Source organism: Oncorhynchus mykiss, chromosome 13, assembly GCF_013265735.2.
Source record: "Oncorhynchus mykiss isolate Arlee chromosome 13, USDA_OmykA_1.1, whole genome shotgun sequence".
NCBI classification, from domain to species: domain Eukaryota; kingdom Metazoa; phylum Chordata; class Actinopteri; order Salmoniformes; family Salmonidae; genus Oncorhynchus; species Oncorhynchus mykiss.
In genome coordinates, this window is record NC_048577.1 from 47282495 (window position 1) to 47305150 (window position 22656).

At 44.1% G+C, this 22656-nt stretch overlaps 1 protein-coding gene across 4 annotated transcripts in view; it reads right to left on the reverse strand.

Annotated features, from left to right (window-relative positions):
- Nucleotides 1-22656, reverse strand: part of LOC110485195 (RNA binding protein fox-1 homolog 3-like) — a 416432-nt gene that overhangs the window by 352992 nt on the left and 40784 nt on the right. For 3 of the 4 annotated variants that reach the window (XM_036941309.1, XM_036941310.1, XM_036941305.1), the window contains exon 2: nucleotides 7643-7772. The gene's annotated coding sequence lies outside the window, so the exon portion shown is untranslated. The remainder of the gene's footprint in view (nucleotides 1-7642; nucleotides 7773-22656) is intronic. The other variant, XM_036941306.1, reaches the window with a different exon arrangement.

Below are 22656 nucleotides of genomic sequence, written 5' to 3' on the forward strand. Positions count from 1 at the left end.
GATAGGGGGGTGCTCCCTCTGCTGTTTCCTGAAGTCCACAGTCATCTCCTTTGTTTTGTTGACGTTAAGTGAGAGGATGTTTTCCTGACACTACACTCTGAGTGCCCTCACCTCCTTGTCATTGTCATTGTTGGTGATCAAGCCTACTACTGTTGTGTCATCTGCAAACTTGATGATCAAATTGGAGGTGTGCATGGCCACGCAGTCATGGGTGAAAATGGAGTACAGGAGGGGGCTGAGCATGCACCCTTGTGGGGCCCCAGTGTTGAGGATCAGCGAAGTGGAGATGTTGTTTCCTACCTTCATCACCTGGGGGCGGCCCATAAGGAAGTCCATGGCCCAAATGCACAGGGCGGGTTTGAGACCCAGGGCCTCAAGCTTAATGATGAGCTTGGAGGGTACTACGGTGTTGAATGCTGAGCTATAGTCAATGAACAGCATTCTTACATAGGTATTCCTCTCATCCAGATGGGATAGGGCAGTGTGCAGTGTGATGGCGATTGTATCGTCTGAGGACCTATTGGGGCGGTAAGCAAATTGCAGTGGGTCAAGGGTGACAGGTAAGGTGTAGGTGATATGATCCTTGACTAGTCTCTCAAAGCACTTCATGATGACAGAAGTGAGTGCTACAGGGAAATAGTCATTCAGTTCAGTTATCTTTGCCTTCTTGGGAACAGGAACATTGGTAGCCATCTTGAAGCATGTGGGATAGGGAGAGATTGTATATGTCCGTAAACACACCAACACGCGGCTAGGGCAGCCTTGTGAGGATTAAGATGTTTAAATGTCTTACTCACGTTGGCCATGGAGAAGGGGGGGGGGGGGGGGTGCAGTCCTTGGTAGCGGGCCGCGTCGGTGGCACTGTATTATCCTCAAAGCGGGCAAAGAAGGTGTTTTGTTTGTCTGGAAGCAAGACGTCAGTGTTTGTGAAGTGGCTGGTTTTCTTTTTGCAGTCCGTGATTGCCTGTAGACCCTGCCACATACGTCTCGTGTCTGAGTAGTTGAATTACGACTCCACTTTGTCCCTATATTGACGTTTCGCTCCATCATTCTTAAATATAATAAGTTTGAAACCACCAAGACTCTTGCTAAAGCTGGCCGCCCGGCCAATCTGACCAATCGGGACAGAGCTCCAGAGGTCCTCTATGGAGATAGGAGAACCTTCCAGAAGGACAAGCATCTCTGCAGCACTATATCAATCAGGCCTCTATGGTAGAGAGGCCAGACGGAAGCCACTCCACAGTAAAAGGCACATGACAGCCCGCTTGGAGTTTACCAAAAGGCACCTAAAGGACTCTCAGACCATGAGATACAAGATTCTCTGGTCTGATAAAATCAAGATTGAACTCTTTGGCCTGAATGCCAAGCGTCACATCTGGAGGAAACCTGGCACCTTCACTACAGTGAATGTGGGGATGTTTTTCAGCTGCAAGGGACTGTAAGACTCGTCAGGATCGAGGGAAAGGTGCACGAGCAAAGTACAGAGAGATCTTTGATTAAAACCTGCTCCAGAGTGCTCAGGACCTCAGACTGGGGCAAAAATGTACCTTCCAACAGGACAATGACCCTAAGCACACAGCCAAGACAATGCAGATGTGGCTTTGGGACTCAGATGTGGCTTTGAGTCTCTGAATGTCCTTGAGTGGCCCAGCGAGAGCCAAGACTTGAACCCGATCTAACATCTCTGGAGAGACCTGAAAATTGCTGTGCAGCAACTCCCCAAATACAGGTGTGCCAAGCTTGTAGCAATATACCCAAGAAGACTCGAGGCTGTAATTGCTGCCAAAGGTGCTTCAACAAAGTACTAAGTAAAGGGTCTGAATACTTATGTAAATGTGATATTTCAGTTTTTTGCAAACATTTGCATACATTTCTAAAACCTGGTTTTGCTTTGTCATTAGGGGGTAGATTGATGAGGAAATAACTATTTTATCCATTTTAGAATAAGGCTGTAACGTAACAAAATATGGAAAAAGTCAAGGGGTCTGAATACTGGCTAGTGATGGCTGTTCAACAGTCTAATGGCCTCGTGATAGAAGCTGTTTCTCAGTGTCTTGGTCCCGGCTCTGATGCACCTGTACAGTCTCTGTCTGCTAGATGGTAGCATAGTAAACAGACCGTGGCTCGGGTGGCTGAGGTCTTGACCTTCCTTTGACACTGAGTGCTATAAATGTTCTGGAGGGAAGGCAGTGTGCCCTCGGTGATGCGGTTGAGGGTGTTACAGTTGCCGTACCAGGCGGTGATGCAGCCTGACAGAATGCTCTCAATGGTGCATCTATAGAAGTTTGTGAGGGTCTTAGGGGCCATGCAGAATTTCTTCAACTGCGTGAGGTTGAAGAGGCAGTGTTGCGCCTTCTTCCCCAAGGTGATGGCAGCATTTCAGGTCATCAGTGATGTGCATGCCAAGGAACCTTTGAAGCTTTTGACTCGCTCCACTGCGGCCCCATTGATTTTGATGGGGGAGTGCTTCCTCTTCACTCTACTGTTTTGTCTCATGTCTACGCTGTATTGCAGGTGTAAACAACATTGTGCCTACCCATCTCAGAAGCTGCATCTCAGAAGCTGCTTCCTATTGTGTCCCTGTGCAGGTAAATATATTGTTTACTTTTTGTGTGCTGAAATGCATTGTGTCATGATACAATTCCATCCAAAGTGTTTTCGATATACCTAATATTATGACACATTTTTGTTGATTCTCTATGTCATTTCAAACTAGAAGATTATACGTTATACTCTGCAATTGAGCACCAATCCAGCTTTTGATTCAAACAAGCAAATTCAAACAAGTGAATGTACCGAGCTTGATTTTTAAACACGTCAATGTGTCTAATTAGTGTCATTCTCCCATCCCCAATAATGTTCCTAAAAGCTGGGCCCAGTCTCCGCCAGCCAGTCAATTCTTAAAGATGGCAGGGGGGCTCTTAACAAGATAAGCCCTGAGATCAGTGTTCCTGGGGGAACATTACCTGAACAAGCGAGCTGATGAAAATTACTGTAGTGTACCGCCGCCTGCTTGGAAACAGCTGAAGTGTTGTTCAAACGTCTCAGATAAAACAACCAACAGGAGTACCACTAGAACACCTATAATTCCCACTCCGCACAGGGAAAGGCTGAGAAAGACGGGAGATGATCCTATTTGTACTGAGACTTGATTAAGAAACAGGCTTCAAATCCCGCTATTTAACAAGGTGGTGGGGATTAAAAAGGTCTCTCCAAATCCTGAGAACAGCAAACTGTTTGCCTGGAAAGCTCTTTTCATAGTGCTCCACTGAGGGATAAAAGCTGAGAGGAGAAACCACTACTCACCTCCTCTCATTAAAATGATCTCAGCTCTCACAGAGTGATTGGTCCAAGGGACTTGATGACTGCCAGACAGATGCAGGCATTATTTCGCTGTTTCTTTCTAACATAGGAAGGAACGACCTTGGCTTAAGCATGTTTTTCAGATGCCATTCTCTGTGGTTCCAACAGATATGAGGCATTTGGCATTGGGGGAGGGCTTTGTGTGTGTGTGTGTGTGTGTGTGTGTGTATGTGTGTGTGTGTGTGTGTGTGTGTGTGTGTGTGTGTGTGTGTGTGTGTGTGTGTGTGTGTGTGTGTGTGTGTGTGTGTGTGTGTGTGCGCGTGGTGCGTGCGTGTGTGCGTGCGTGCGTGCGTGTGTGTGTGTGTGTGTGTGTGTGTGTGTCTGTGTGTGTGTGCTCTTGTGTTGATATCTGCTCTGGCTTTGACTGCTGTTGGCAATTTAAGATAGGGTGTTCTCACAAGGCCTCAGCAGCCTGAGATGTGCAATATTGACTGGTTTCAATTTCCTCCATTTTGACAGCCCATTTCGGCCGCAACTCTGAATAAAGAGGGCCATAGTCTCAGGCATTGCAGTACACATCACTCTCCGATCAAATGTTCCCCTCTCCCCCAAGCCTTTAGGGAGACTACACAACACTAGCATACATAACACTGGATGAATATAGCCTGGACACAGCCTCAGATTACTGCAAACCACAGTCAAGTCCAATAGAAGCACCAAATGATTTACGTATCCTCAAACTGAAGTCATTTTGAATGGTATATGCACCATTAAAAATAAAATGAAGAAATGATCAAGCCAACGGCTGACGCTCATTGAATTACATGTTCAGCTTGACAGCTCTGTGTTGGTGAAGAAATGAAAGTAAAATTAGATTTAGAAAAATGAATATGGGGAATAACAGTATTGCTTTCTCGGAATTGTCAAACTTGACAGTGCTATTACCATCACTACAAGATCAGCAGTTGGCATGTTGTATTCGGTGTACAGAAGTTAGCCGTTTCACCCCCCGCTGTTTCAATGGACTGATTGAATTACATGTAAATGAAGGAAACGGAGCAATTTCAACAACATTGCCTCTTTTATCATAGTCCTAATCCAACTGACAAACCCTTTTTGGCAATATGGAAGTAAAGCACTACTGGAAAGCATCCGAATATAAACACACCTTCAAAACATCACAGCTAGTGGAGGCCATGTCCATAAAATCTGCTTTTGGCAAAGAACTGAGACAATTTTCTGATAGCGTTATAGTTGTTGTTGAAGTCTAATCCGTTGACAAAGAGTATACTAGTGTGTATGTGCCAGGGAGCTCTGACCTGATATATGAGGGTCATATTCTATACAGACCATTCTTCTTAGCTCTTCCACATCGTGCTCTAAGTCAGGGCTGAGGCGGAGACTCCATGAATGACCCTTAATGTGACAGAGAAATGGGGATCACTTTCTCTCTGTGGCTGTGCCAGCAGTCTGATGATATCGACTAGATGGTGTGAGCGGGCGGGGGCGACTCCAAAAAGCGGATTAAAGCGAGGAGATAAGGCTATCCACTGTAATTAAGCCCTATCTCTGGACAGCCACTGAAGAAGATACATCATCCTTCACAGCCTTGCCACTGTTGAAATACACTAACAATTATTCAATAATTAATTTTTATGCATGCATGAGCCAAACACTAATAGGACATATTTTAACTACAACATTAGAGCATACTGTTCAACTAAATTAATTGGGAATGCATTTATGATCAATGTAATACATCACCTTTTTCATATTTTTTAATCACTCTATTGTAATTGTATCAGCTCTGTTGTCAGGCCTTTTATGATGCAGCCTATGTTAATTTCCCTTTCCAGACATTTCTAATTGAGAAGTGAGATATATAGGCTTGTGGCACTAGACATACTACAGGAGACATTAGCCAGGGCCCTCGGGGTGCCACTGCTGCTATCCATCCTGCATTGTTAACAGGAAGTTAATAACATGAAGTTGAAGTATAATGAGAAGTCACCTTACAGGGTGCTGGAGTTACTCCTTCAGAGGACACTGTGAAATATGTCTGGACAAGGGCCCTCCACAGTCAACCATCTCTGATCTCCAGTTCACACAGAAAAATGACCATAGAGTGAAATTTCACTGTGAATGGGGGGTGCATGAGAAATGATAGGATTGAAATGAAATACATTGATAAAATGAGGTGAAAATACTTGGATCCTCTGCTTTAAAAGGACTTCTAGTTGACATAGAAAAATATTACACTCCCAAGCAAATGTCTGTCTGTCTCAAATTGATATTTATCAAGCGAGAAATTGCAATTCAATAATTTAACCCTAGACTTTGAAATAATATTGTATTGTAATGACGGTTTTTACCTTTGTTGAATCAACAATTCCTTAGGTCCATGTGTTGCGTTGTTTCCTTACTGTTAAGAGATTTTTCACCATTTAGTTTCTAGCTACTATAGACTTTTTACTGTACTGTAGCTCTGAGACCCTTTTATCTCCCTCACCAACTTCAAACATCTGCTATCTGAGCAGCTAACCGATCGCTGCAGCTGTACATAGTCTATTGGTAAATAGCCCACCCATTTTCACCTACCTCATCCCCATACTGTTTTTATTTATTTATTTTTCTGCTCTTTTGCACACCAATATCTCTACCTGTACATAACCATCTGATCATTTATCACTCCAGTGTTAATCTGCATAATTGTAATTATTTGCCTACCTTCTCATGCCTTTTGCACACAATGTATATATAGACTCCCCTTTTTTCTACTGTGTTATTGACTTGTTAATTGTTTACTCCATGTGTAACTCTGTGTTGTCTGTTCACACTGCTATGCCTTATCTTGGCCAGGTCGCAGTTGCAAATGAGAACTTGTTCTCAACTAGCCTACCTGGTTAAATAAAGGTGAAATAAAAAATAAATGAAAAAATTATGTCATCTAGTGTTGCACCAAGGATGTTTCCCAAACTGTTTTATAACACAGAACACATTCATCAAAGTATTCTATTTTCTTAAATCCTCCTTTTCTCTTCTAGATTCCAACACGATCATGCAATGTCTCTGGACATGGTAAATGTTTCAAAGGCTTTCCTATGCTGAGGGTTATTAGACATGGGTAAACAGAAGCCATCTTTGAAATGCTCTGACATTTCCTCATCAACTGAAATGCAAACAGTGTGGAGCCTTCATCATTTTCCAGTAGAAAAGGTCTGATAGCACCGAATGTTGTGGTCAACACCGTGCAAGGGGACGTGAGACCACATATGTGACTACATTACACCAGTTAGCCATTCCATGTTCCACCCCCTGCTGTTCACCACTGGCATCCATAGCAACCACAAAGGAGTTATAAACGGCTTGGAATAGGTTGCCCTTCATGAATGATACTGTTCAGCTTCCAACTATCTGGGTAATACATACACCACAGCTTTACATCAGGTGTTGCTGTTTGTCATGGCCTTATCGGAGGTTTCCTCCCTCTTGTCCTATCATACACTGTAACACCTTGACAGGAAGAGATAGCAGAAAGTACGAGGTGTCCTTTTCTACAGGTGAAACTCTCTTAAAGGCCTAATGTGGAGGGAGTCGTAAAATCTCAACTATTATTGCCATCCATTAATGGTCCACACTTCATTCAGCACCAATTAGGCTTTTTCTCCCCATCCTCTGTATCCTGAGGCAACCAGTCTAGGATTTGGAGATGGGGAGAGACAACCCTTCCACTAGGAGCACTGAATCCCCAGGTTTAAGTACTCAGACTGCTTGAGTCTCCTCTCGAGAATGATATCCAGAGGGAAACAAAGAAGTCATAATTGTTTGAGTGACAGACTTTATATCTCTGCACTGCAAGGTCAGATATTTACCGCCCCAAAAAACAGAATGGGATAAGTGATGGGAGGATTTCTTATAGAATAACTTACAGTAGTAGTGTGTGCCACAGTCAAGTGTAAAATGTAAGCTATATACTGCATGTTATTTTTGTTGATTTAGAATGAATTATTAATAGGAGAAGGCTGGCTTGGAAAAAGGTAAGCATCAGCTTCAATAGAATAAGTTGAAAAAATAGCAGAGGACAGAGTAGTAACCAAACTATAATTGTGTGATCACTTGCATGCCAACTTCAACCTTGTCACTCCCAAAAAGCCATAAGGAAGAAATGTTCTCGGAGGTTCATTTGTGACTATATTATCACGAGAACCAGGGTAATTGCCAACAAATGACAAAAAAAGGACTATTGAAAACCAATTTGGCTTATAACTGACCGTGTGATGTCCTCTCAGCAGGTGGTTATTCATAATACAGCAGGTAATTCATATGAATTATTTCCTACCTGTCATTCACCTTGTTCCAGCGGCTCACTGTTGAAGTAATTGTAGTTCCTGTAGATTTCACGCTAGCACCTACGGCTGCTTTCTTGGCTGACCTTCCTGGACTCTCCCTTCAACCAATTATCTGTGGGCCTTGCAGAGAAAGACACAAGTGTAAATATTCCAAAGAGAATCCTGTGGCCTCATTGATCCACAGCCAATACTTCCTGAAACTGATCCTGGTCAATACATAACTACAGAAATAGCTAAGGATAGTAGCGTAAAAATAGAGCATACAGATGTACATATTATGTCCGTGCACTGTGCTACTGCCATCTGTGGTTGTCAGTCATTAAAATGTAAAAAAACTCATTCATGAAAAACATTGAACATTTGGCAATGTGCACTGAGTATGTTAAGCATTTTCATCAGTTAAACAAATCAGTGAGGTAACTTGCTGAGGTGGTTATGGCTATGATATTAAAGTTAGATATGTGATTAGAGTACAGTGAGATTCCACATGTCCACAACACTTTAACAGAAGATGATTTGTAAGTCAAGCCATCTGACAGATTGAATGGAAGGTATGTGACCAACAAAATGTCCTCAATAGAAACAGTTCAGTGAGCATTCTTTCTGAAAACCTCTGGAAATGGCTATGAATACATCACATTGGCCTTTCTACATGCTCCACCTCTGAATTCAGTATCACAGCTAGCAAGCCAGCGGGGGCTACATTTGCCTTAAAATGTTTCATCTCCAAATGAAAACAGGCCACCTCCATGCAAAGAGCTGTGATGGTAAGTATGAGAGCAGGGTTATTTGGTGCCGACAAAGTATTGGTAAAATGAGTTTCCATGGAGACTGATATGCTCTCATATGCGAAGAGTGGCATTTTGGAATGAATGAAGCAAACTGCGGGGCACGAGATAATGGGCTTAGACAAAGAGAGACAGTGTCAACACCAGTGTGTTCACCCAGTCTGAGGTTTCACCACACAAAGAAAGGGCTTCACCTGTAATGCACATGTCCTGCTGCCACTAAGTGTTTAGGCCTTCCATTGTTAGGTCAAATCCCTTAGAAATGGGTCCTCTTAAACAAAATAGATTAAAACATTTTTTTTAAATTAATACCTCAACGAGTACAATTTCATAGATACATGTGTGTGGAATTACATCCTAACAGCTTTCACAGTTATAGTGTATGGGTGAAGTAATACAGTCGCCTATGAAACAAACCCATAAAGCACTGCTCAAAGGTGACCCTTTTGATGGGGCTTCCTGTAATGCTCTGTGAGGAAGCAGGAACTAGAGCAACTGAAATGCCTTTGAATCCCATGACCTCTGTGCCAAGATCATGTTGAAACAACAACACTGTGATGATTGTCAGAGAAATTGACATGCACACACACAGCAATAGACGTGTGACAATGCAGACACAAGACACAACCTCCGATGCCTATCTTTTCAGCGAGCGCCACTGTCATTGGTTGCAAGGTGAGCCACCTGTACACGCCTTAGAAACGTATTGATGTGATTGAGTTGGGATTTTTGCTTATCTCCATAATATCAGTCACCTTGTTTTTCTATCAAAAGTCAACAACGGCACTATCTAACCCTGATATGGAGCCAATTAAATCCTTGTTTCAATCTACCGTGCCAGGGTGCTGTGAAGTGCATTCTAATGTCTCCTCAATTCAACACTTAACCCCACAGAGTCTGGGCTCCTGCATTTGGTGCATTTAGAGACTGGGATGACTCAGGGATGGCTCAGCATACAGACCATTTGTGTGTCCACAGCCTGGGGTATATGTGGAGCAGGAGCCTACGGTTTATCAGAGAGGTGAGGGAGAAGGTGACGCTATTGACACGCAGAGGCACAGCTAAGCCACTTCAGATCCCAATCGATCACAGGTCCACTCCACTACATGTGGGATTCTCCCAATAAACCCAGATTTGTCCTGTCGGCCTCCCAGACCCCGGGACAGAGAGAGCTGGACTGTACCCATCCAACTCTAATATAGTCACAATTTGCACTGGCCAGACAAGTCAAATGTCCTCTAATTTGGTATTTGCCCATGTCAATGAGTCTGGTTCCTCTCAAGGTTTTGTTGAGTTCTCGTGAAGGACTTTCTTTACCTTGTTAATACTGTCCACTTAGGACAGCTTCATAAAGGACCGGAGTGGGACTATTTTAAATGGTCTGTGACAGTGACTGTCCACTTAGGATAGCTTCATAAAGGACCGGAGTGGGACTATTTTAAATGGTCTGTGACAGTGACTGTCCACTTAGGATAGCTTCATAAAGGACCGGAGTGGGACTATTTTAAATGGTCTGTGACAGTGACTGTCCACTTAGGACAGCTTCATAAAGGACCGGAGTGGGACTATTTTAAATGGTCTGTGACAGTGACTGTCCACTTAGGACAGCTTCATAAAGGACCGGAGTGGGACTATTTTAAATGGTCTGTGACAGTGACTGTCCACTTAGGATAGCTTCATAAAGGACCGGAGCGGGACTATTTTAAATGGTCTGTGACAGTGACTGTCCACTTAGGATAGCTTCATAAAGGACCGGAGCGGGACTATTTTAAATGGTCTGTGACAGTGACTGTCCACTTAGGATAGCTTCATAAAGGACCGGAGCGGGACTATTTTAAATGGTCTGTGACAGTGACTGTCCACTTAGGACAGCTTCATAAAGGACCGGAGTGGGACTATTTTAAATGGTCTGTGACAGTGACTGTCCACTTAGGACAGCTTCATAAACGACCGGAGTGGGACTATTTTAAATGGTCTGTGACAGTGACTGTCCACTTAGGACAGCTTCATAAAGGACCGGAGTGGGACTATTTTAAATGGTCTGTGACAGTGACTGTCCACTTAGGACAGCTTCATAAAGGACCGGAGTGGGACTATTTTAAATGGTCTGTGACAGTGACTGTCCACTTAGGATAGCTTCATAAAGGACCGGAGTGGGACTATTTTAAATGGTCTGTGACAGTGACTGTCCACTTAGGATAGCTTCATAAAGGACCGGAGTGGGACTATTTTAAATGGTCTGTGACAGTGACTGTCCACTTAGGATAGCTTCATAAAGGACCGGAGTGGGACTATTTTAAATGGTCTGTGACAGTGACTGTCCACTTAGGATAGCTTCATAAAGGACCGGAGTGGGACTATTTTAAATGGTCTGTGACAGTGACTGTCCACTTAGGACAGCTTCATAAAGGACCGGAGTGGGACTATTTTAAATGGTCTGTGACAGTGACTGTCCACTTAGGACAGCTTCATAAAGGACCGGAGTGGGACTATTTTAAATGGTCTGTGACAGTGACTGTCCACTTAGGACAGCTTCATAAAGGACCGGAGCGGGACTATTTTAAATGGTCTGTGACAGTGACTGTCCACTTAGGACAGCTTCATAAAGGACCGGAGCGGGACTATTTTAAATGGTCTGTGACAGTGACTGTCCACTTAGGATAGCTTCATAAAGGACCGGAGCGGGACTATTTTAAATGGTCTGTGACAGTGACTGTCCACTTAGGATAGCTTCATAAAGGACCGGAGCGGGACTATTTTAAATGGTCTGTGACAGTGACTGTCCACTTAGGATAGCTTCATAAAGGACCGGAGCGGGACTATTTTAAATGGTCTGTGACAGTGACTGTCCACTTAGGACAGCTTCATAAAGGACCGGAGTGGGACTATTTTAAATGGTCTGTGACAGTGACTGTCCACTTAGGACAGCTTCATAAACGACCGGAGTGGGACTATTTTAAATGGTCTGTGACAGTGACTGTCCACTTAGGACAGCTTCATAAAGGACCGGAGTGGGACTATTTTAAATGGTCTGTGACAGTGACTGTCCACTTAGGACAGCTTCATAAAGGACCGGAGTGGGACTATTTTAAATGGTCTGTGACAGTGACTGTCCACTTAGGATAGCTTCATAAAGGACCGGAGCGGGACTATTTTAAATGGTCTGTGACAGTGACTGTCCACATAGGATAGCTTCATAAAGGACCGGAGCGGGACTATTTTAAATGGTCTGTGACAGTGACTGTCCACTTAGGATAGCTTCATAAAGGACCGGAGTGGGACTATTTTAAATGGTCTGTGACAGTGACTGTCCACTTAGGATAGCTTCATAAAGGACCGGAGTGGGACTATTTTAAATGGTTTGTGACAGTGACTGTCCACTTAGGATAGCTTCATAAAGGACCGGAGTGGGACTATTTTAAATGGTCTGTGACAGTGACTGTCCACTTAGGACAGCTTCATAAAGGACCGGAGTGGGACTATTTTAAATGGTTTGTGACAGTGACTGTCCACTTAGGATAGCTTCATAAAGGACCGGAGTGGGACTATTTTAAATGGTCTGTGACAGTGACTGTCCACTTAGGATAGCTTCATAAAGGACCGGAGTGGGACTATTTTAAATGGTCTGTGACAGTGACTGTCCACTTAGGACAGCTTCATAAAGGACCGGAGTGGGACTATTTTAAATGGTCTGTGACAGTGACTGTCCACTTAGGACAGCTTCATAAAGGACCGGAGTGGGACTATTTTAAATGGTCTGTGACAGTGACTGTCCACTTAGGATAGCTTCATAAAGGACCGGAGCGGGACTATTTTAAATGGTCTGTGACAGTGACTGTCCACTTAGGATAGCTTCATAAAGGACCGGAGCGGGACTATTTTAAATGGTCTGTGACAGTGACTGTCCACTTAGGACAGCTTCATAAAGGACCGGAGTGGGACTATTTTAAATGGTCTGTGACAGTGACTGTCCACTTAGGACAGCTTCATAAACGACCGGAGTGGGACTATTTTAAATGGTCTGTGACAGTGACTGTCCACTTAGGACAGCTTCATAAAGGACCGGAGTGGGACTATTTTAAATGGTCTGTGACAGTGACTGTCCACTTAGGACAGCTTCATAAAGGACCGGAGTGGGACTATTTTAAATGGTCTGTGACAGTGACTGTCCACTTAGGATAGCTTCATAAAGGACCGGAGCGGGACTATTTTAAATGGTCTGTGACAGTGACTGTCCACATAGGATAGCTTCATAAAGGACCGGAGCGGGACTATTTTAAATGGTCTGTGACAGTGACTGTCCACTTAGGATAGCTTCATAAAGGACCGGAGTGGGACTATTTTAAATGGTCTGTGACAGTGACTGTCCACTTAGGACAGCTTCATAAAGGACCGGAGTGGGACTATTTTAAATGGTCTGTGACAGTGACTGTCCACTTAGGATAGCTTCATAAAGGACCGGAGTGGGACTATTTTAAATGGTCTGTGACAGTGACTGTCCACTTAGGATAGCTTCATAAAGGACCGGAGTGGGACTATTTTAAATGGTCTGTGACAGTGACTGTCCACTTAGGATAGCTTCATAAAGGACCGGAGTGGGACTATTTTAAATGGTCTGTGACAGTGACTGTCCACTTAGGATAGCTTCATAAAGGACCGGAGTGGGACTATTTTAAATGGTCTGTGACAGTGACTGTCCACTTAGGACAGCTTCATAAAGGACCGGAGTGGGACTATTTTAAATGGTCTGTGACAGTGACTGTCCACTTAGGACAGCTTCATAAAGGACCGGAGCGGGACTATTTTAAATGGTCTGTGACAGTGACTGTCCACTTAGGACAGCTTCATAAAGGACCGGAGCGGGACTATTTTAAATGGTCTGTGACAGTGACTGTCCACTTAGGACAGCTTCATAAAGGACCGGAGCGGGACTATTTTAAATGGTCTGTGACAGTGACTGTCCACTTAGGATAGCTTCATAAAGGACCGGAGCGGGACTATTTTAAATGGTCTGTGACAGTGACTGTCCACTTAGGATAGCTTCATAAAGGACCGGAGCGGGACTATTTTAAATGGTCTGTGACAGTGACTGTCCACTTAGGATAGCTTCATAAAGGACCGGAGCGGGACTATTTTAAATGGTCTGTGACAGTGACTGTCCACTTAGGACAGCTTCATAAAGGACCGGAGTGGGACTATTTTAAATGGTCTGTGACAGTGACTGTCCACTTAGGACAGCTTCATAAACGACCGGAGTGGGACTATTTTAAATGGTCTGTGACAGTGACTGTCCACTTAGGACAGCTTCATAAAGGACCGGAGTGGGACTATTTTAAATGGTCTGTGACAGTGACTGTCCACTTAGGACAGCTTCATAAAGGACCGGAGTGGGACTATTTTAAATGGTCTGTGACAGTGACTGTCCACTTAGGATAGCTTCATAAAGGACCGGAGCGGGACTATTTTAAATGGTCTGTGACAGTGACTGTCCACATAGGATAGCTTCATAAAGGACCGGAGCGGGACTATTTTAAATGGTCTGTGACAGTGACTGTCCACTTAGGATAGCTTCATAAAGGACCGGAGTGGGACTATTTTAAATGGTCTGTGACAGTGACTGTCCACTTAGGATAGCTTCATAAAGGACCGGAGTGGGACTATTTTAAATGGTTTGTGACAGTGACTGTCCACTTAGGATAGCTTCATAAAGGACCGGAGTGGGACTATTTTAAATGGTCTGTGACAGTGACTGTCCACTTAGGACAGCTTCATAAAGGACCGGAGTGGGACTATTTTAAATGGTTTGTGACAGTGACTGTCCACTTAGGATAGCTTCATAAAGGACCGGAGTGGGACTATTTTAAATGGTCTGTGACAGTGACTGTCCACTTAGGATAGCTTCATAAAGGACCGGAGTGGGACTATTTTAAATGGTCTGTGACAGTGACTGTCCACTTAGGACAGCTTCATAAAGGACCGGAGTGGGACTATTTTAAATGGTCTGTGACAGTGACTGTCCACTTAGGACAGCTTCATAAAGGACCGGAGTGGGACTATTTTAAATGGTCTGTGACAGTGACTGTCCACTTAGGATAGCTTCATAAAGGACCGGAGCGGGACTATTTTAAATGGTCTGTGACAGTGACTGTCCACATAGGATAGCTTCATAAAGGACCGGAGCGGGACTATTTTAAATGGTCTGTGACAGTGACTGTCCACTTAGGATAGCTTCATAAAGGACCGGAGTGGGACTATTTTAAATGGTCTGTGACAGTGACTGTCCACTTAGGATAGCTTCATAAAGGACCGGAGTGGGACTATTTTAAATGGTTTGTGACAGTGACTGTCCACTTAGGATAGCTTCATAAAGGACCGGAGTGGGACTATTTTAAATGGTCTGTGACAGTGACTGTCCACTTAGGACAGCTTCATAAAGGACCGGAGTGGGACTATTTTAAATGGTTTGTGACAGTGACTGTCCACTTAGGATAGCTTCATAAAGGACCGGAGTGGGACTATTTTAAATGGTCTGTGACAGTGACTGTCCACTTAGGATAGCTTCATAAAGGACCGGAGTGGGACTATTTTAAATGGTCTGTGACAGTGACTGTCCACTTAGGACAGCTTCATAAAGGACCGGAGTGGGACTATTTTAAATGGTCTGTGACAGTGACTGTCCACTTAGGACAGCTTCATAAAGGACCGGAGTGGGACTATTTTAAATGGTCTGTGACAGTGACTGTCCACTTAGGATAGCTTCATAAAGGACCGGAGCGGGACTATTTTAAATGGTCTGTGACAGTGACTGTCCACTTAGGATAGCTTCATAAAGGACCGGAGCGGGACTATTTTAAATGGTCTGTGACAGTGACTGTCCACTTAGGACAGCTTCATAAAGGACCGGAGTGGGACTATTTTAAATGGTCTGTGACAGTGACTGTCCACTTAGGACAGCTTCATAAACGACCGGAGTGGGACTATTTTAAATGGTCTGTGACAGTGACTGTCCACTTAGGACAGCTTCATAAAGGACCGGAGTGGGACTATTTTAAATGGTCTGTGACAGTGACTGTCCACTTAGGACAGCTTCATAAAGGACCGGAGTGGGACTATTTTAAATGGTCTGTGACAGTGACTGTCCACTTAGGATAGCTTCATAAAGGACCGGAGCGGGACTATTTTAAATGGTCTGTGACAGTGACTGTCCACATAGGATAGCTTCATAAAGGACCGGAGCGGGACTATTTTAAATGGTCTGTGACAGTGACTGTCCACTTAGGATAGCTTCATAAAGGACCGGAGTGGGACTATTTTAAATGGTCTGTGACAGTGACTGTCCACTTAGGATAGCTTCATAAAGGACCGGAGTGGGACTATTTTAAATGGTTTGTGACAGTGACTGTCCACTTAGGATAGCTTCATAAAGGACCGGAGTGGGACTATTTTAAATGGTCTGTGACAGTGACTGTCCACTTAGGACAGCTTCATAAAGGACCGGAGTGGGACTATTTTAAATGGTCTGTGACAGTGACTGTCCACTTAGGATAGCTTCATAAAGGACCGGAGTGGGACTATTTTAAATGGTCTGTGACAGTGACTGTCCACTTAGGATAGCTTCATAAAGGACCGGAGTGGGACTATTTTAAATGGTCTGTGACAGTGACTGTCCACTTAGGACAGCTTCATAAAGGACCGGAGTGGGACTATTTTAAATGGTCTGTGACAGTGACTGTCCACTTAGGACAGCTTCATAAAGGACCGGAGTGGGACTATTTTAAATGGTCTGTGACAGTGACTGTCCACTTAGGATAGCTTCATAAAGGACCGGAGCGGGACTATTTTAAATGGTCTGTGACAGTGACTGTCCACTTAGGATAGCTTCATAAAGGACCGGAGTGGGACTATTTTAAATGGTCTGTGACAGTGACTGTCCACTTAGGATAGCTTCATAAAGGACCGGAGTGGGACTATTTTAAATGGTCTGTGACAGTGACTGTCCACTTAGGATAGCTTCATAAAGGACCGGAGTGGGACTATTTTAAATGGTCTGTGACAGTGACTGTCCACTTAGGACAGCTTCATAAAGGACCGGAGTGGGACTATTTTAAATGGTCTGTGACAGTGACTGTCCACTTAGGATAGCTTCATAAAGGACCGGAGTGGGACTATTTTAAATGGTTTGTGACAGTGACTGTCCACTTAGGACAGCTTCATAAAGGACCGGAGTGGGACTATTTTAAATGGTCTGTGACAGTGACTGTCCACTTAGGATAGCTTCATAAAGGACCGGAGTGGGACTATTTTAAATGGTCTGTGACAGTGACTGTCCACTTAGGATAGCTTCATAAAGGACCGGAGTGGGACTATTTTAAATGGTCTGTGACAGTGACTGTCCACTTAGGATAGCTTCATAAAGGACCGGAGTGGGACTATTTTAAATGGTCTGTGACAGTGACTGTCCACTTAGGATAGCTTCATAAAGGACCGGAGTGGGACTATTTTAAATGGTCTGTGACAGTGACTGTCCACTTAGGACAGCTTCATAAAGGACCGGAGTGGGACTATTTTAAATGGTCTGTGACAGTGACTGTCCACTTAGGACAGCTTCATAAAGGACCGGAGTGGGACTATTTTAAATGGTCTGTGACAGTGACTGTCCACTTAGGACAGCTTCATAAAGGACCGGAGTGGGACTATTTTAAATGGTCTGTGACAGTGACTGTCCACTTAGGACAGCTTCATAAAGGACCGGAGTGGGACTATTTTAAATGGTCTGTGACAGTGACTGTCCACTTAGGATAGCTTCATAAAGGACCGGAGCGGGACTATTTTAAATGGTCTGTGACAGTGACTGTCCACTTAGGATAGCTTCATAAAGGACCGGAGCGGGACTATTTTAAATGGTCTGTGACAGTGACTGTCCACTTAGGACAGCTTCATAAAGGACCGGAGCGGGACTATTTTAAATGGTCTGTGACAGTGACTGTCCACTTAGGACAGCTTCATAAAGGACCGGAGTGGGACTATTTTAAATGGTCTGTGACAGTGACTGTCCACTTAGGACAGCTTCATAAAGGACCGGAGTGGGACTATTTTAAATGGTCTGTGACAGTGACTGTCCACTTAGGACAGCTTCATAAAGGACCGGAGTGGGACTATTTTAAATGGTCTGTGACAGTGACTGTCCACTTAGGATAGCTTCATAAAGGACCGGAGCGGGACTATTTTAAATGGTCTGTGACAGTGACTGTCCACATAGGATAGCTTCATAAAGGACCGGAGCGGGACTATTTTAAATGGTCTGTGACAGTGACTGTCCACTTAGGATAGCTTCATAAAGGACCGGAGTGGGACTATTTTAAATGGTCTGTGACAGTGACTGTCCACTTAGGATAGCTTCATAAAGGACCGGAGTGGGACTATTTTAAATGGTTTGTGACAGTGACTGTCCACTTAGGATAGCTTCATAAAGGACCGGAGTGGGACTATTTTAAATGGTCTGTGACAGTGACTGTCCACTTAGGACAGCTTCATAAAGGACCGGAGTGGGACTATTTTAAATGGTTTGTGACAGTGACTGTCCACTTAGGATAGCTTCATAAAGGACCGGAGTGGGACTATTTTAAATGGTCTGTGACAGTGACTGTCCACTTAGGATAGCTTCATAAAGGACCGGAGTGGGACTATTTTAAATGGTCTGTGACAGTGACTGTCCACTTAGGACAGCTTCATAAAGGACCGGAGTGGGACTATTTTAAATGGTCTGTGACAGTGACTGTCCACTTAGGACAGCTTCATAAAGGACCGGAGTGGGACTATTTTAAATGGTCTGTGACAGTGACTGTCCACTTAGGACAGCTTCATAAAGGACCGGAGTGGGACTATTTTAAATGGTCTGTGACATTGACTGTCCACTTAGGACAGCTTCATAAAGGACCGGAGTGGGACTATTTTAAATGGTCTGTGACAGTGACTGTCCACTTAGGATAGTTTCATAAAGGACCGAAGCGGGACTATTTTAAATGGTCTGTGACAGTGACTGTCCACTTAGGATAGCTTCATAAAGGACCGGAGTGGGACTATTTTAAATGGTCTGTGACAGTGACTGTCCACTTAGGATAGCTTCATAAAGGACCGGAGTGGGACTATTTTAAATGGTCTGTGACAGTGACTGTCCACTTAGGACAGCTTCATAAAGGACCGGAGTGGGACTATTTTAAATGGTCTGTGACAGTGACTGTCCACTTAGGACAGCTTCATAAAGGACCGGAGTGGGACTATTTTAAATGGTCTGTGACAGTGACTGTCCACTTAGGATAGCTTCATAAAGGACCGGAGCGGGACTATTTTAAATGGTCTGTGACAGTGACTGTCCACTTAGGATAGTTTCATAAAGGACCGAAGCGGGACTATTTTAAATGGTCTGTGACAGTGACTGTCCACTTAGGATAGCTTCATAAAGGACCGGAGTGGGACTATTTTAAATGGTCTGTGACAGTGACTGTCCACTTAGGATAGCTTCATAAAGGACCGGAGTGGGACTATTTTAAATGGTCTGTGACAGTGACTGTCCACTTAGGACAGCTTCATAAAGGACCGGAGTGGGACTATTTTAAATGGTCTGTGACAGTGACTGTCCACTTAGGACAGCTTCATAAAGGACCGGAGTGGGACTATTTTAAATGGTCTGTGACAGTGACTGTCCACTTAGGATAGCTTCATAAAGGACCGGAGCGGGACTATTTTAAATGGTCTGTGACAGTGACTGTCCACTTAGGATAGCTTCATAAAGGACCGGAGCGGGACTATTTTAAATGGTCTGTGACAGTGACTGTCCACTTAGGACAGCTTCATAAAGGACCGGAGTGGGACTATTTTAAATGGTCTGTGACAGTGACTGTCCACTTAGGACAGCTTCATAAACGACCGGAGTGGGACTATTTTAAATGGTCTGTGACAGTGACTGTCCACTTAGGACAGCTTCATAAAGGACCGGAGTGGGACTATTTTAAATGGTCTGTGACAGTGACTGTCCACTTAGGACAGCTTCATAAAGGACCGGAGTGGGACTATTTTAAATGGTCTGTGACAGTGACTGTCCACTTAGGATAGCTTCATAAAGGACCGGAGCGGGACTATTTTAAATGGTCTGTGACAGTGACTGTCCACATAGGATAGCTTCATAAAGGACCGGAGCGGGACTATTTTAAATGGTCTGTGACAGTGACTGTCCACTTAGGATAGCTTCATAAAGGACCGGAGTGGGACTATTTTAAATGGTCTGTGACAGTGACTGTCCACTTAGGATAGCTTCATAAAGGACCGGAGTGGGACTATTTTAAATGGTTTGTGACAGTGACTGTCCACTTAGGATAGCTTCATAAAGGACCGGAGTGGGACTATTTTAAATGGTCTGTGACAGTGACTGTCCACTTAGGACAGCTTCATAAAGGACCGGAGTGGGACTATTTTAAATGGTTTGTGACAGTGACTGTCCACTTAGGATAGCTTCATAAAGGACCGGAGTGGGACTATTTTAAATGGTCTGTGACAGTGACTGTCCACTTAGGATAGCTTCATAAAGGACCGGAGTGGGACTATTTTAAATGGTCTGTGACAGTGACTGTCCACTTAGGACAGCTTCATAAAGGACCGGAGTGGGACTATTTTAAATGGTCTGTGACAGTGACTGTCCACTTAGGACAGCTTCATAAAGGACCGGAGTGGGACTATTTTAAATGGTCTGTGACAGTGACTGTCCACTTAGGATAGCTTCATAAAGGACCGGAGCGGGACTATTTTAAATGGTCTGTGACAGTGACTGTCCACTTAGGATAGCTTCATAAAGGACCGGAGTGGGACTATTTTAAATGGTCTGTGACAGTGACTGTCCACTTAGGATAGCTTCATAAAGGACCGGAGTGGGACTATTTTAAATGGTCTGTGACAGTGACTGTCCACTTAGGATAGCTTCATAAAGGACCGGAGTGGGACTATTTTAAATGGTCTGTGACAGTGACTGTCCACTTAGGACAGCTTCATAAAGGACCGGAGTGGGACTATTTTAAATGGTCTGTGACAGTGACTGTCCACTTAGGATAGCTTCATAAAGGACCGGAGTGGGACTATTTTAAATGGTTTGTGACAGTGACTGTCCACTTAGGACAGCTTCATAAAGGACCGGAGTGGGACTATTTTAAATGGTCTGTGACAGTGACTGTCCACTTAGGATAGCTTCATAAAGGACCGGAGTGGGACTATTTTAAATGGTCTGTGACAGTGACTGTCCACTTAGGATAGCTTCATAAAGGACCGGAGTGGGACTATTTTAAATGGTCTGTGACAGTGACTGTCCACTTAGGATAGCTTCATAAAGGACCGGAGTGGGACTATTTTAAATGGTCTGTGACAGTGACTGTCCACTTAGGATAGCTTCATAAAGGACCGGAGTGGGACTATTTTAAATGGTCTGTGACAGTGACTGTCCACTTAGGACAGCTTCATAAAGGACCGGAGTGGGACTATTTTAAATGGTCTGTGACAGTGACTGTCCACTTAGGACAGCTTCATAAAGGACCGGAGTGGGACTATTTTAAATGGTCTGTGACAGTGACTGTCCACTTAGGACAGCTTCATAAAGGACCGGAGTGGGACTATTTTAAATGGTCTGTGACAGTGACTGTCCACTTAGGACAGCTTCATAAAGGACCGGAGTGGGACTATTTTAAATGGTCTGTGACAGTGACTGTCCACTTAGGATAGCTTCATAAAGGACCGGAGCGGGACTATTTTAAATGGTCTGTGACAGTGACTGTCCACTTAGGATAGCTTCATAAAGGACCGGAGCGGGACTATTTTAAATGGTCTGTGACAGTGACTGTCCACTTAGGACAGCTTCATAAAGGACCGGAGCGGGACTATTTTAAATGGTCTGTGACAGTGACTGTCCACTTAGGACAGCTTCATAAAGGACCGGAGTGGGACTATTTTAAATGGTCTGTGACAGTGACTGTCCACTTAGGACAGCTTCATAAAGGACCGGAGTGGGACTATTTTAAATGGTCTGTGACAGTGACTGTCCACTTAGGACAGCTTCATAAAGGACCGGAGTGGGACTATTTTAAATGGTCTGTGACAGTGACTGTCCACTTAGGATAGCTTCATAAAGGACCGGAGCGGGACTATTTTAAATGGTCTGTGACAGTGACTGTCCACATAGGATAGCTTCATAAAGGACCGGAGCGGGACTATTTTAAATGGTCTGTGACAGTGACTGTCCACTTAGGATAGCTTCATAAAGGACCGGAGTGGGACTATTTTAAATGGTCTGTGACAGTGACTGTCCACTTAGGATAGCTTCATAAAGGACCGGAGTGGGACTATTTTAAATGGTTTGTGACAGTGACTGTCCACTTAGGATAGCTTCATAAAGGACCGGAGTGGGACTATTTTAAATGGTCTGTGACAGTGACTGTCCACTTAGGACAGCTTCATAAAGGACCGGAGTGGGACTATTTTAAATGGTTTGTGACAGTGACTGTCCACTTAGGATAGCTTCATAAAGGACCGGAGTGGGACTATTTTAAATGGTCTGTGACAGTGACTGTCCACTTAGGATAGCTTCATAAAGGACCGGAGTGGGACTATTTTAAATGGTCTGTGACAGTGACTGTCCACTTAGGACAGCTTCATAAAGGACCGGAGTGGGACTATTTTAAATGGTCTGTGACAGTGACTGTCCACTTAGGACAGCTTCATAAAGGACCGGAGTGGGACTATTTTAAATGGTCTGTGACAGTGACTGTCCACTTAGGACAGCTTCATAAAGGACCGGAGTGGGACTATTTTAAATGGTCTGTGACATTGACTGTCCACTTAGGACAGCTTCATAAAGGACCGGAGTGGGACTATTTTAAATGGTCTGTGACAGTGACTGTCCACTTAGGATAGTTTCATAAAGGACCGAAGCGGGACTATTTTAAATGGTCTGTGACAGTGACTGTCCACTTAGGATAGCTTCATAAAGGACCGGAGTGGGACTATTTTAAATGGTCTGTGACAGTGACTGTCCACTTAGGATAGCTTCATAAAGGACCGGAGTGGGACTATTTTAAATGGTCTGTGACAGTGACTGTCCACTTAGGACAGCTTCATAAAGGACCGGAGTGGGACTATTTTAAATGGTCTGTGACAGTGACTGTCCACTTAGGATAGCT